This window comes from Elephas maximus, chromosome 25, assembly GCF_024166365.1.
Source record: "Elephas maximus indicus isolate mEleMax1 chromosome 25, mEleMax1 primary haplotype, whole genome shotgun sequence".
Lineage (NCBI taxonomy): Eukaryota > Metazoa > Chordata > Mammalia > Proboscidea > Elephantidae > Elephas > Elephas maximus.
In genome coordinates this window covers 49,826,109-49,838,793 of record NC_064843.1, presented here as the reverse complement: position 1 = coordinate 49,838,793, position 12,685 = coordinate 49,826,109, and the positions used below count along the sequence as shown (strand labels likewise).

Genomic DNA, 12,685 nt, shown 5'->3' with positions numbered 1-12,685 from the left:
ATAACACACGTTGTGTGCGTTTGTTCCAGGAAAAGCCACTGACTCACATACCCTGGCGATGGGGAGCACTGCAGAGGTGAGCAGTTTCAAGAGGGCAAGCATAATTAGCACCATGGGAGGGCCTGTCCTGTTATCATAACCTGGTGGTGGTTTTTTTAGGCATGATGACTTTGCAAGGCAGGAGACATGCTTCCTCAGGAAGAGAGAGAGTGACCGAAACATTTCCTCTCCCAGGAGACAGGATTTGGCCAGTGCATAGTCGTGCAGGAGGGACTTCAACACACCATTTAATCCATACCCCTAACAATTATGATTTAATAACTTTACCTATAACTGGCGTACCCCTCCATTCTCAGAATGTGGACAGTAATGTGTTGGGAGATTTATGCAGCATTTACTTTGCATGACAATACCGAGGATCCCAAGAGAATTTGTTGTGATAGTTGAAACAAAAAGAACCACGCTAGGAAACATTGCTGTGATTCTAACTTACGTACACTCCTCTCTCAAATAAAGGTGACTACTTCTGGGGGGAGTGCATCAGCACATTGACAGCAAACCCAACTATATCAGCATAAGGAAAAAATTTAAAACCTTTATTGATTCAATAGCCAGTGACTGTTTTCAGGAACCAGTAAATGTAGAAATTCAAATAATGTCCTCAGAACATCTTTCTAGGTTGACTCATTTCAAAAGCAGATTCCACCAACACAACCCAAGATGTCAGGATGGCTCTCCACAGCTCCAGACCTGTTTCTTACCTTCTTAGCAATGCCAGCCAACCTCCTTCCAAGTCGTTCCATCAAAACCGCAGAGATTTACTATGATTGGATAGATGTGGGTCACATATCCATAACTGATTAGCCTGGGTCATGTGAACCACCTGGGATATGGGGAGGGAGGATGGAGTCAGCCTAATCAAACCACATGGCCTGATTGTGAAGGAAGAAAGGTCTTCAAGGAGCACATTGATCCTTTTACTAGAAGAAAAGAGAAGGGATACTGGATAGGAAAACCACAGCAGAAGTCTACCACATGAAGAAGGCATAGACATAATTTTTTTTTTTTTTTTAATGAATAGGGTAGGAGGCCATAGTAGCAGAGAATTTAAAAAATATAATAATAAACAAAAGGAATGCAAGAAAGGAGATTTGATATAACAGAAACCAAGGATGGATTTTTTTCTTTATTCATTCACCCGTTCATTCATTTATGTTATAGTCATTGATTTTAGCCTCTAGCAAGTTCTAAGTCCTTCCTCTAAGCATGGTAATGATTCAACTTTTCAACTAATTTCAGGGGAAGCATTCCATCCCAAATTCATATGTAGTGAAAGTTAAATTTTAAGTTAAAATTGTGGATAACAAGCATTGAAAACCAGCCTTCTACCACAATATTAGAGTTCAGTCTTAATTGTCCTAATCATTCCTTCCACATTTCTTCCCCACTCTTACCTTTAGACTTAAATTTAAAAAAATTTTCGATAATATTCTCTTTTCAAGAACAGTCCCCAAAACTAAATAATTATTTTCTGCAAAGAAGTAAAATTTCTAAATCTGTGGGATTTTTTAAAACATTTTTTCTCCAGAATTATTGAAATATCTAAATCTTCTCACTCTTTATTGAACAATCTTTCAGAAATGGAAATACACATTTCAACTATTCTTTCCCGCATTGAGTCCAAAAGAGTCGAGCTGATGGCATAAGAAATGGGACAAAGGAAAAATATACATTTTCCATTCTGCATTTGTTCTACATTTTTCCTTTGTACAATATTTGTGTCTCCAATCCCTAAGCAGTTCAGGACAGGAGTGTAGCTATTTATTTTGGCACTGCCAGGGCTATTGCATGAGCCACTTCTGCTTGCTAAGTTCAAGGAACAATAAATACTAATAATGAGAAAGGTCAGTTTGATGGCATGACTCAGTGGAAGTTGGGAGGGCATGTGACTGTTGACCCCCAACTGCAAGATTCACATTTCACATCAATTACAGCCCTGGAGATAGGTGAGGGTAGAACAGAGGAGGCCCCATGTTCTTTTTAATACCATGATGGCATTGTGATGCCTTGGAAGGGAAAATGCAGGGTTACAATGTGTTTCTGCCTGACCAGGCAGTGGGGGTGGCAGTGTTGCAAAGTGAGGGTGGCAGTGCCAACTTGGCAATCACCATCTGCTGTCAGAAAACTTTGCAGCCAGGATCAGTCATGGGAAATTACGCTCAAAGCATTTTCCTGTCATGTCACCTTAACATCCTTCTGATTCACAAAGAGCTAATCTGACTGATAATACAGCTGGGGTAACCCATTTTTGATAAAGGATACTCAATCTTGCATTGGATTTATTACTTTCTTAAGCTGCTCCTCATGGGACAATTTAATGCTGTTCCCAGCGATAACCCTACTCCCTAAAAATGAAATATAAAGAGTTGAAGAATTGTCACATAATCCCTTTCAGGCTGTTATGATGCCTCACCCCTGTCCCTTCAATGTTGTTGTTGTTGTTGTTGTTGTTAGGTGCCATCAAGTCAGTTCTGACTCATAGAGATCCTATAGGACAGAGTAGAACCGCCACATAGTGTTTCCAAGGAGCAGCTGGTGGATTTGAACTGCCAACCTTTTAACCACTAAACCATCAGGACTCCCTTCAATAGGTTTCTCTAAGATGGTTCTCTAATGAGTAGTGAGATTGTTCCTTGCCCAAACTTCTGGGGATTATGGCCTCTTTCAATATGTGATAGTGAGGATCTGTATTCCTCTACTATGTGGGTGAGGAATATGTAACTTGAAAGAGACACAGATTTCAAAAGACCATGTTTCTGTTACGGCTAAAGAGAGACAAATTAGTCATACTCTTTCAAATGAGCCTTTAAAAGGATCATTTTAAAAATTCAATTTGCCCTCATCAGACATTATCACTCGAAGTATTTTGACTTTGGCATTTTTTCAGGGTAGGAAGTGAGAGGAAGATAGGCTCCTTACCCAATGGCCCCACCTTTGCTCACCATGTTAGTTCTACAGTTCCACCTCAGGAATGCTCCCAATTCCTTCACCTCTTCCAGATTAGCCTCTGTAGGTTTGGGGTTCAAGGAAGACTGAGGACTCTTTCCTGAAGGCGTGGGTATGCTGCTTAGACTGAAGGACAGGTTGATTTAGTAGTTGGTTGGAGTAAAAAAATTCTTAGAGACAGTGTGTTCAAATACTTTTGCAGCTATTAAGCAAAGCCAACGGGAGGTAAGAACTCAGAAATCCTTTCCATAAGTTAGACTGACCTGGAACTCAAACCAAGAATCTTCTAATTGCTGTCATCCTTTCTCTGGGACAAATCTAACCAACAGGCATATTTTGTTAGAAACATGTACTTTTTTCTTTCAAAGAATAAGTATTCAACATTTAAAAATTTAAGGGGTTTTCTACTTTTTTTAGAGAAACTGAAGCTACATAAAGGTTCTGCCCTTTTTATGGAACATGTGCTTTCCCTTTAACACAGTCCCCCCACCCCAGTCTTCATTGTTTTACTCCAGCCCTTCCACTGGTTTCTATTAAGTTGCCCGGCTTCTGTAGACACTTGGGCTTGCAATCTCTGTCTAGGGTCTGCTGAGGAGGGTAGGTGAAATTACCACTCCAAGATGTTTTGGAAGCAATAAAAATTAGTGGAATTGGCTTAAGCCCTTGGAAAACAAAGCAAAAATTACATCTCCACATATTTTCTTTTTTCTTCAAGAAAGAGGTAAAAGGACTGTCTTCTTTCATTTCTCTGGCTCCTGCTGTTGAAAGAATTACACCCCAGGCCTCCTGAATCAGAATTAGCTTTTGAACAAGATCTCTAGGTGAGTCTCTTGTGCATCATAATTTGAAAGTCACTGCTTTAGAGTAAGAGAGCCCTGGTATCACAGTGGTTAAAGCACATGGCCGCTACCCCAAAAGTCATAGTTCAAATCCACCAGCTGCTCCACAGGAGAAAAATGTGGCTGTCTGCGTCCATAAAGATTTACAGCCTTGGAAACACTATCCTATAGGTTCTGTTCTGTCCTATAGGGTCACTATGAGTCAGAATTGACTCAAAAACAGTGGGTTTGGTTTGGGCTCTAGGATATGAAGATCTTTTTTCTCTTAGAGCTCATATGCCTTTAACTAACTAAGAAGACCTCCTTCTATTTACCAAAACCAAGGATGTGGCAATAAGAGGAGGAGCCATGGCATACCCCTACTTTGTTAGGGTGCTTCAGGAATGGCCTCCTTAGACAGCAGCTTTGTGCTCAGGACTCTGCATTCTGGGACAATTTTATACCAAAATTGCAATGCATCTTCTACCATTTCCTGAGAATCCTTAGCTGGACTGGAACTGTCAATCCCTAGGACACAGGGCACACTATAGCCCTTCGTCCTTTCCATAAACATTTATTGAATAGCTACTAAATGCCTAGATTTATGCTAGAGGCTTAGGGTACAACAGTGAATAAAACTCATGAGATCCCCTCGCTTAAGGAGCTTATGTTCAGGTGAGATCAGTTAGACTATAAATATAAGTAAATATGTGACTAAATAAAGGACAACTTAGCAGTGGCTAAGCACTTGGCTGCTAACCAAAATGTTGACAGTTTGAATCCACTAGCCGTTCCTTGGAAACTATATGAGGCAGTTCTACTCTGTCCTATAGGGTCTCTATGAGTCAGGATTGACTCAACAGCAATGAGTTTTTGGTTTGGTTACAATAAGTACTAGAAAGAAGTTGAGTAGAGTGACAAAATAGAGAGAAGCTGGAGAAGGCCACTTAGTGAGGGTGTAAGTTTGACCTGTTATGAGACATCCAATGGGAAGTGCCAGGTAGGCAGTGGCATCTGTACATGATTCTGGAGCTCAGAGGAATAGTCTGGAAGTCATTGACATGTGAATGGTAGTTAATGTCATGAGACAAAATGAGATAGTCTAGCTTGATGATTCTCAACTTTAACTGCACATTGGTCTCACAGGGTAAACTTGAAAATTTTTCTGGTGCCTAGGACATGCCCTAGACTGATTCCATCAAAGACTCTAGGGTTTAACGAAGCATCATTCTTAAAGCTCCACAAGTGATTCTAGCATGCTTCCAAGTTTGAGAACCATTGACATAAACATTCATCAATAACAGTAGTTCTCAACTGGGAACTATCCCACTCCCAAGGTACATTCAGCAATGTCCAGAGACATTTTCGATTGTCATATCTTGAGAGGTAGTGTTATTAGCATATAGTGGGTAGAGGCCAGGCATGTTGGTAAATATATTACAAGGCGTAGGATAGCCCCTTACAAAAAAGAATTATCTGGCCCAAAATGTCAAGTGCCCAGGTTGAGAAACCTCAGATTATACTAGACATAGAACAGTGGTTCATAAGCTTGAGTGTGCACCAGAATCATTTGAAGGCTTTGCTAAAATAGATTACTGGATCCCACTCCCAGAGTTTCTGATTCAATAGGTCTGAAGGGGGACATGAGGATTTGCATGTATAATAAATTTCAAGGAGTTCCTGGTTGCTGCTCATCCAGGAAGCACATTTTGATAGCTACTGATTTAGAACATTGGTTCTCAAACTTGGCTGTACATTGAAAGAATTGAGTGAGCCCTAAAAAATACTGATGCCTGGGTCGCAGGATGAATTTTTGTCTAAGGTGTAATAAATGGATAACTCTAGAGGTAGTGATTCAATTGACCTGGGGAGGAGGCTAAACACTGTTTTTTTTTTTTTTAGTTTTCTCAAGTGATTCTGGTGTAAAGTCAAAATTGAAAACCAGGGAAAGAGTGTAGATTGAAAAAAGGAAAAGCCAGGACTGGACCTCTAAAATCCAAGGATTAGATAGAGGATGAAAGAGATGGAGAAGACTTGGCCAGTAGGGTAGGAGGAAAACCAGTAGGCTAGGGAATTCAAGATGAGGTAACTGTTTAGGAGGAGGGAGTGGTCTGCTTATTCCAATATTCTATGTTTCCAAGAATGCCAAAACACAAGGCTGTGCTAACTGTAACTCTATGGTTAGAATTAAAAACCTTTTGAAATATATATTTCTTTCCAACTGCCTCAGGTCTCAGATCTCTTGTTTAATTGTATTCAAGACTTACCTGTAGAATTGCCCTTCAACAGTCCAAACCAAAAACCAAACCCAGTGCCACGGAGTTGATTCCAACTCATAGCAACGCTATAGGACAGAGTAGAACTGCGCCAAGGAGTGCTTGGTGGGTTTGAACTTCCAGCCTTTTGGTTAGTAGCTGTAGCACTTAGCCACTATGCCACCAGGGTTTTCTTTGGCAGTACTCAGGTGGAAAGCCTTGGTCATTGAATTGTATAATTTTAGCCCTCAAAGGGCCCAAGAGATTATATAGCGCAGTTTCTTCGTATTTATTAATGATAAAATTGGGGACCTCAAAAGTCAGTGCCTTGGCCGTGATCACAGTGCTAATGATTGGTCAAGATCAGATAAGAAGGGCTCAGACTTTGCGACTCTCCCCTTCATGCACTTTTTCCAATGCTACTCCTTTCCATCTGCAAAGAAAATCATAGAAATAAAGCTCTGGAATGAGTGACTTAAGAATCAAAATATCACCTCTGTCTGCAGGCTTAGCTCCATTGTTTGGCTGTTGGTGAGAATCAGGAATTATTGTTGGCAGGGCCAGGCCAGGGTTGGGGTTTCCCTGCTGACTCTTCCAGGTGGAATGTGTTACCTAACAAGTCAACACTGGTGTCAGGCAGGTAAAAATCCACATCCTGTGGATCAAGGACTTGGAATCATTTATTAGGTAATTTGTTTCCTTTATAACAGGCCCAGATACCAGGCTAGAGCTCTGGGCTCCACACCATAAGGCTCTTGCTTGGTAGTGACCCTTGCTGTTGTTGAGGTCACAGCACTGACCAGCAAGCCCAGCCCAGTGTGAGCCTATGACTGACAACAGTCTGATCTGAATTCCTCATACGGCCTTTATTCCACAGAAATTGCTAGGTTATGGAAGATGCTGGAAAGGGAAGCTCTTTATTCACTAAAATCTCCTTCAGGTAGAGGGAATGGGCGAATAGCAGCTTGGCTGAGCACAGAATGATACATAACAAGTAGCTTGTCTTTCTCAGTAGGTTTCGACTCTAGTGCTAAGTCCTAAGGAACAAACTACCTGCAAATAAGAAATTCCAGAACCACCCATTTATTACACCCTAAGATAAAAACTCATGCAAACTTTTCTAAGACCCTAAAGATAAATAAGAATTTAGGACTTAGAAATAATATGGGCTAGTATCTTTTCAAGACAATACCAGTTTTCTTTAAAACAGCCCCAACCGTACTAGCTTAAAACAACAACCGTTTATTTAGCTTATTATTCCACAGGTAGGTCAACTGGGCAGCTCTGGTCTGGGCCAGCTTGGCTGACATTTCTGGGCTTGTCTGTGCCTGTGGTCAGCTGGTAGCCAGTTGATCTGGGATAGCCTCACTCACATGTCTGGTCGTTGCCTGGCTGTTGGCGGGGGCAACAGGAATGACTGGACCATGTGTGTCTCATCTTCCAGGAGACAAGTCCAGGCTTCTTCATGCAGAGGTCTCAAGGGCCCAAAGAACAACAGGAGAGAACCAACCTCAAAGCTCAAGTGCTCTTCAAGTCTCTGCTAGCTTCACACTTGCTACTCTCCCATTGGCTGAAGAAAGCCCCATGGCCATGACCAGATTCAAGGATTGAAAAAACAATTTTCAAAACAGGAAGAGTAAAATTCCAGAGTCATAGTACAATAGGGTGTGCATACAAGGATGGGAAGAATCTGCAGCCATATTTGCTATCTACCTTGAAGGCTTTGGTATTTAAGTGTCCAAAATCTTTCTCAAAAGAAATCTCTCATGGAGCATCATTATGTACTCTAAGATAACAGCGGAGCTGCGTTGGTGGAGGTTAACAGCCTGTCCCTTTGGTCTCCATTTTGCCCATCCCTACGCAGCCCACACTGCCCCATCAACAGCTCCGAGGTCACATCACAAACCCCTAGGGATCTTCCAGGTGCTGTTTGCAAATCACTGCTGACCTATGCCAATAGGACTATACAAAGAATCAACATGTTTACATGACTCAAGGTCACGCTTACTAGCTTATTAGAGTTAGAGGCATTTCGCTAGAAAAGAACATTGTGTTTGGTGAAGAAGAGGATCAGTGAAACCTTCAATGAGACGGATTGACAAAATAGCCGTAACAACAGCCTCAAATGTACCAACAATCATAAAGACAGAGTAGGACCGGGCAACCTTTTGTTTTGTTGTACATAAGGTAGCCATGAATCAAAGCCAACCTGAGGCAACTAACAACAACGTAATCCTCCCCCAGCACACCTCCCTACATCCTCGATTTCTAGGATGCTTGCCTGAGATGGGTTAGTAGTACCGTTAGCAAAGGAGCTGCAACTTCCGGTTGCGTGGTAGTGGGGACAGCAATCTGGGAGGGGAGCAGGGTAGGGAAAAGCCTTACGGACGTAACTGATTCTATAAAAATGAACTTGCTGTAAAAAATACCCCCACAAACTCATGCCCCAAACAAGAATAGAATTAATAAAGAAACATGTAACAAAATCAAAGGCTTAAAATAATTTTTGAAATACTGAAAAAGCTTCAAAAACAAGTAAATTAAGAAACCCACAATAGAGGAAATACAGTTAGCGTGTTAATATAGCCACAGTATAAAAGGTATACTTCTTCATCAGTTATGTGGCTTTTATGTTTCCCATTGACCTGTTTTGTCAGGGCTGCTTGGGATAGAGCCCTTTTTACTGTAGCTGAAAGATGTTTTAATATTTTTCTACAATATTGCTCAAATGTCTCTTTTATAGTCCCCCCCCCCCCCACAGAATACCAATAAAAAAGTTTTCTGGAAATAGGAAATAGCTCCAAGTACTTAAAAAAAAAAAAAAAAAAAAGGTGCATAATTTCTTTTCTTGAATTTATTTCTGTAACTAAAAAAATTACGTAACCTGTTGAATGGATGTGACTTTTTCCTCCTTTATAATCTTCGGTAATTATTTTATTCTGTTAGATATACATAAAGTGGGGTAGGAGGGGGACTATTCTCATTTCTAACCTATGTAACATGTAAATTTTACCAGTTTTATTTTTCCACACCACGAAGCTTGCCATATTCATTGGAAATGCTGTATCTAATTTGCTTGTCAGCAGGAGCTGACAAAAATGCTATAGGCCTATAGTTAGTTTGAGCAAATCAAGGGGGCCACTTCATTCTTGAGCAATAGAACTTGAAATCATGGCAAACTGTAAACCTGGGTCCCATTCACAAAGGCCTTATCATCATCATCATCATCATCACATACTCAAGTATAGATTCCTAGGAGTTCCAGGAGTGAAACTCCTCAACTTCATACCGAGGGCAGGAGATGGAATGAATCCAAGCTACCTGCATCCTAAGTCCACCTCAGCAAGTGTAAGAAAAGTCAAAAAAGTATCTCCCTTCTTCCATCTAACTGTGACAAAGTCAATGGGGGAGTATCTTCCATAGCTTGCCTCCAAAAATTCAATGCAAACCTTCTCCACCTCTCCACCACAAAGACAGTCATTGCTCTCAACGCATTCTCCAGCATGAAGGTAAAGCAAAATCCTATGGATCAAGTATTAGCATTTATACAACTGGGACCAAATGCTGTCCCGGGGTATTTAGTTTTAAACAGAGGAAGAATTTGGTGCTCCTGAAAGACCCCAGTGCTGCCATAAATCTTTTTAATACTCACAATTGGACTCAAGATAAAAAAATACCCATCTTCAAATAGACATAATTATATTTGCAATCCATATTGCGATTCCTGGAAACATACTTAATCCTAAAGGTTCTAAACTGAGTATATGCATAACGCACATACTGTTGTCGTTGAGTCGATTCCAACTGCTCCATAGTGTTTCCAAGGAGCAGTTGGTGGATTCGAACTGCCGACCTTTTGGTTAGCAGACAAGCACTTAACTTCTGTGCCACCATGGCTTCATAATGCACATACACACACATAAACACACACATAATCACGTATCATAATGTTTATAGTCGACATCCTTTATGCCCTACCCAATTTCCTTACCAGGCTGGTGTACCCATCCTACAGCTGCTGTGAGTGTTTGACAGCTGTCCCTTCTTTGAATAATTGCCCTTGGCCAGATGAGAGCCAACTTGCCTGGAAAGTTACACACTCCACCCTTGGGGATAATGGGAGGGGGTCAACCATTGGCTGACTGACAGGAAGTAAAAAAAGACCAACTTTCTGGTGCAACTCACACTCCAGAGCTCCCCATGGGGTCAGGCTGAAGCTCAACTCCACTTCTCAATGCCTTCCCCAACCCATCCTACTTCACTCGCTCCCCTTCTCCTGAGAGAATTTCATTTCTAGGAACCCTAATCCAAGACAAAACCTCATTACTGATCTTGAAATTTTTTAGCAACAAGGACCCTAAAGTGAATCCTGTCCTTGGTCTAACTACAATTTGTAACTTTCCAAGTAACTTACCACTGTGTGCTTTCACATTGAGAGCTCTTGCCACTGACTGGATGCTTGATGAGATTCCCTGTTCGCTCTCCACCTCAGCCTCCATCACTCATGGCCAGGCATGCAACAAACTTTCAGTTGGCCCCTTTGCTTGAGCTGCCTGATCCACACTCCAATGGCAACCTAAATCCCATTTTCCCTCTTGACAACAATGTATAGATTGGATTACCTACTCCCTGCCAGGAAAGAAGACTTTTAAAATGATGCTTTGGAGAAAATAATCTCTCTTGAACTTGAAACCCACATACAACTGCACAGGACCAGCTGGTCCTGGGCAATTTCCCCATAACAGGGCTATTTTGTGAAACCAATCAAGCTGACCGGGTCTGTGATAAGCTATCTCTGAAGGGCATAATATGTCAAATATTTCCTTATCATCTTCACCTGCATGCTTTCATAGTACATTTGATACTTTTTTTCTTCTCCTCCCTCACAAAATTTATTTTCTGCCTCTGTATAGAAGTGTGCTCTTTATAAACACAGAAGAATGGAAAAGCTTTCAATAAAATAACATGAAAAACCTAAGTAACCACGTCCAGTTCTACATAACTATAGCTAAACTCTGTTTAGGAGGAGGTCTGTCTCTTGAAATACAGTAAATGTGTCCAATTACTGTGATTCAATGCCATGCTAACCTTTTCCCTTTTTTTCAGCAGATGTAGAAATGAACAAATTAGACATTACAGATGTTGGCTCATTTTTTTACCATAATCATCAAATTTATCATAGCTAATGTTTTCTGAGCACTTTCTAGGTACTGGGACTGTTCTAATTGCTTTACATTTATTAACTCATGCAAACAGCACACCCACCCTTTGAGGCAGGTACTATTTTTTATACCCATTTTACAGGTAAGACATCTTGTATCCTAGGATCCCATATGGGATGCATTACTGATCTTTCCTGTCTCATATAATATTTGTTGGACAAACCCCCTTTAAACATTCTTTTGAATGGTAATTCAGTGGTAGAATGCTCCCCTTCCTTGAGGGACACCTGGATTCAATTCTAGGCCAATGTACCTCAAGCACAGCCACCACCTGTCTCTCAGTGGAGGCTGGCATGCTGCTGTGAGGCTCAACAGGTTTCAGTGCATTTTCCAGACTAAGACAGATTACGGAAAAAGGCCTACCAATCCACTTCCAAAAAATTAGCCATCAAGAATCCTATGGGCCAGAACTATGCAATCCCATCGGGCATGGGGTCACTGTGAGTCGGGGCAAACTGACGGCAGTTATCAACAACAACAGTGCTATTTCTGGAGTCAGACTGTGTTTTAAGAACACATCGTAGTGCTATAAAAGCAAGCTTTAAACAAGAGTGAACTGGTTGTCAAGCACTGTGCCTTTTATATACATTGTGCTTAATTATAACAGCAATGATATAAGTATTGTTATCCCTTTCATAGATTTGAAGAAACCGAGGAATGGAGAGGTTGCATAACTTACTCATTGTTAGATACAAGCCCCCCCCCGATATTTGGGGGCCAGAGCAAGAAGACAAACAAAGCCTGCCATGCTTCTCTTTACATGGAGCTGTTCAGCACCGCAAAGGATCTTGTGGACAACCCAGACCATCTACGGAAGCTTCATCCACACTCCACCACCCTACAAACAGCCACCCCCTGGCCAATCCTCCAGCCTAGAAGTATATTCACTGGCATTGCCAGACACCTTCAGGACAATAAACTGGAAGAATAACCCCTCCCCCAGGCTCTGGAAAAGGACTCAGGGCAATTTCAGCAGAGGATTCCAGTCCAGGTTACTTGGCACATGGTCTAGAAGGCAGGTCGTAGGTTCTATCGGGTATGTTCCCCAGCACTGTGGCTTTCTTGCCCCATGAAGAAGGATACAGTTGGAGGAGAGCCAGACAATAAAGATCAGGGGCCCAGATGCCCAGCCTAAGACTGAAACTTGCTATATAGCTAAGAAATGACTGAGGCAGGGTTAGACTCCAGATCCCTAAACTCCCTGACCCTTCAACTCCACTATTCTACTAGCACTTCATTCCCTGTGGTCTGTGATTTCTATAACTTGCTTCAGTAAAAAAATGAATCACAGAGCCATCCCATGGTTTCATCATACTTTAGATTGTAATATCTGTCATCTTTGAAGGATAACATGGGCAAATAAAGCCAACCTTTTTAAAGTTCC

The 12,685-nt window shown here is 41.4% G+C and overlaps 1 long non-coding RNA gene across 1 annotated transcript in view; it reads left to right on the top strand.

Moving 5' to 3' along the window:
• Positions 1-12,075, top strand: part of LOC126067731 (uncharacterized) — a 31,084-nt gene extending 19,009 nt beyond the window's left edge. Inside the window, exons 3-4 of the long non-coding RNA XR_007515460.1 lie at positions 30-76; positions 11,941-12,075. This is a non-coding gene — a long non-coding RNA (uncharacterized LOC126067731). The remainder of the gene's footprint in view (positions 1-29; positions 77-11,940) is intronic.
• The last annotated feature ends 610 nt before the right edge of the window (positions 12,076-12,685 follow it).